The 2715-nt window shown below is 44.1% G+C and overlaps 1 pseudogene; it reads left to right on the top strand.

The window, feature by feature from the left end:
• Positions 1–546: 546 nt before the first annotated feature.
• Positions 547–1146, top strand: LOC124976564 (ER lumen protein-retaining receptor 1-like; annotated as a pseudogene).
• Positions 1147–2715: the final 1569 nt, after the last annotated feature.

Raw genomic sequence — 2715 nt, 5'->3', positions numbered from 1 at the left:
AACTCTCTTGGGTTTTGCCTGGCACACACTGATGATCAGGTGATGACCTCCATCATTATGCTGCCTTCTCATCTCCAGCCAACTACTCTGTGACCTCGGGATGCCTTGGACACTGACTTGACTATATCAGTCTCCACCATGGGATCTGGGTCCTCCATTTTGGCAGATTCACCCCTGGGGTGTCTACTAGACAATCTTAAACCCCTTTACCTGACTCCTGGCCTAAAACCACCCAAAATCAATCCAAAATGGCCACACAATGGCATACAACTCCTGTGAGGGAGTGGGCAGATGGAAAGGGATTCCTTATCTTCAAGCTTTCTCTTTCTTGCACACTAAACCTGATCTTTGCTCTTCCTGCAAACCCAAACATCTCCTTTTGGCTTTTGGAAAGAAGATCCTCCTCTTTCCCCTCCCTGGAGTGGAGCCCATTGGAGGGTCCCTCTCCCTCCCCTCTGCCCACCGCCTGGCAGAACAACAGCCCTGGGGGGCAGCCCCCACCAGCCTGCCTCCCTCCAGCTCAGCCCTGCCAGAGCACACCCAGTCATGAATCTCCTCCAATTCCTGGGAGACCTCTCCCATCTCCTAGCTATCATCTTGCTACTGCTTAAAATCTGGAAGTCTCGTTCATGTGCTGGGATTTCAGGGAAGAGCCAGGTCCTGTTTGCTGTGGTGTTCACTGCCCACTACCTGAACCTCTTCACCAACTACATCTCACTTTACAACACATGGGTGAAGGTGGGTCTACATAGCCTGCTCTTTCACCATGGTCTGGATGATTTACAGCAAGTTCAAAGCCACTAACGATGGGAACCAGGATACATTTCGGGTGGAGTTCGTTGTCTTCCCATGGCCATCCTGTCATTCCTGATCAACCATGACTTCACCCCTCTAGAGATCCTCTGGACCTTCTGTATGTACCTGGAGTCAGTGACCATCTTGTTGCAACTGTTCATGGTGAGTAAGACTGGTGAGGCAGAGACCATCACGAGCCACTACTTGTTTGCATTGGGTGTCTACCGCACCCTCTATCTCTTCAACTGGATTAAGTGCTACCACTTTGAGGGTTTCTTCGATTTCATGGACATCGTGACCGACCTGGTCCAGTCTTCCCTCTACTGGCGGAATGAGACTCTTTGCCCCTAACCAGCAGGAAGAAGCTACAGAAGAAAGACCATCATTCTATCCCTAGTACCTATAAAAACAAAAAGGGAGGAATATTGGCATCAGATCTGCTATTTTGCTGCTACCATTATTCTGCCTCCCCCATACCACTTTACAACCCAGATTGTTAGCCAGAGAACTTCCTAGCCAGTAATTGGCCCAGATTGTTAGCCTGCAAACCTCCTTGCCAGCCATTGGTCCATTGTTATTAGCCCATGAAATGCGACTGCTTAAGAATAGCTCCCCTGCCATTCTCTCTCTCTCTCCTCCTCACTTTCATTCTCTCTCTCCCTCTCTCTCTCTCTCACACACACACTCACTCTCTCATTTTCTCTCTCTCGCTCACCCTGCAGGCAGACACTCTGTCTGTCTGCTTAATAAAATCTCTTGCCTGAGTTCCTGCATCTGGAGTGGTTTCTGTGTGCTTTCAGGGGATAGTGATACACCTTAATATTTGGAGAGCATTGGAAACATTTTTAAATTAAAATTAAATTACTGTAGTTTCACATTATCAAAAATGCAATGAGATAATCTATTATAGATAGGAATAAATGCATGAATTCTATTGCAATATAAGACTTACTGAGTAACAGAAAAAGATTAAAATGTCTTAATATGACAACATGAGTCTCACAAAAAGGAATTTCTTTTGTAGGAAGCAAGAATTGAGACAATTTTTATTCTGTCAATTCAAATTAAAAACAAAAATTAAATGAAGGATTTTTCCTAAAGCAGAGGGAAAATTAATTCACCTCCTACTTCCTTGACCTCCAGCAACATGGAAAGTATTAACTTAAAAGTTTGCTTCTTGCCCTTTTCCTCCCATTTCTGAGATGATACCTGAAACTCAATAGAACCTAATAATTAAAGAATAATTTGCTGATGGTGAAACACTTTTCATTTCACTAAATAGATTTGAAAATAGAAATTCACTAGCACTGATAATTTCAGGGATCCTGATGCCAAGAATGGGTTGACATCAGCCAGGTTTTTGTGTGACTATCTTCAATGACTGCTCAGGCTTTTGGGGGTTAGCCAAAGCCAAAACATGTTCTCCAGGCTGTTGCGTTTTGCATTGAGAGTGCTTCAGTTAGCAGGACTACGTGCTCTATAAAAGAAGTGGAGAAGGCAAAGGAAAACCCAACAAGAGGAAATAAAGCATTTGCCTGCTGTTCTTTGTATGGTAACAATCTTTGGCTATCTGGAAGTCATCAAAACAAAATTATGGAGAGGAAATCCAGACAAGGTGCCCTAGGGGTAGACCTTTACTCCTTCTGGCACTAGTTTTGACCTTCATAATCAGCCATATCATGAGTGATGCCTTACAATGACAGTTGATAATCTGGTGAATGAACAAATGAATGGCCAAACCAGGAAACAGACTCATCTACCTCAGTAAGTAAGCTGTTTGTTGAAGCAAATTCTGGGAACTGTAAGGCAGTGAAAGGACTAAGTGAAGACTGGTATCTTCCCTCAAGTTACCTCTGAGAAGTTCATCTTCTTTTTGGTGTCCACTGTCTTGGCTTGATTTGATTTTCCCCCTGCTTTGCA

The sequence above is a fragment of the Sciurus carolinensis genome, chromosome 2, assembly GCF_902686445.1.
Source record: "Sciurus carolinensis chromosome 2, mSciCar1.2, whole genome shotgun sequence".
NCBI classification, from domain to species: Eukaryota; Metazoa; Chordata; class Mammalia; order Rodentia; family Sciuridae; genus Sciurus; species Sciurus carolinensis.
Note: the sequence above shows the minus strand (reverse complement) of the source record. Positions and strands in the feature narration are given on the sequence as shown.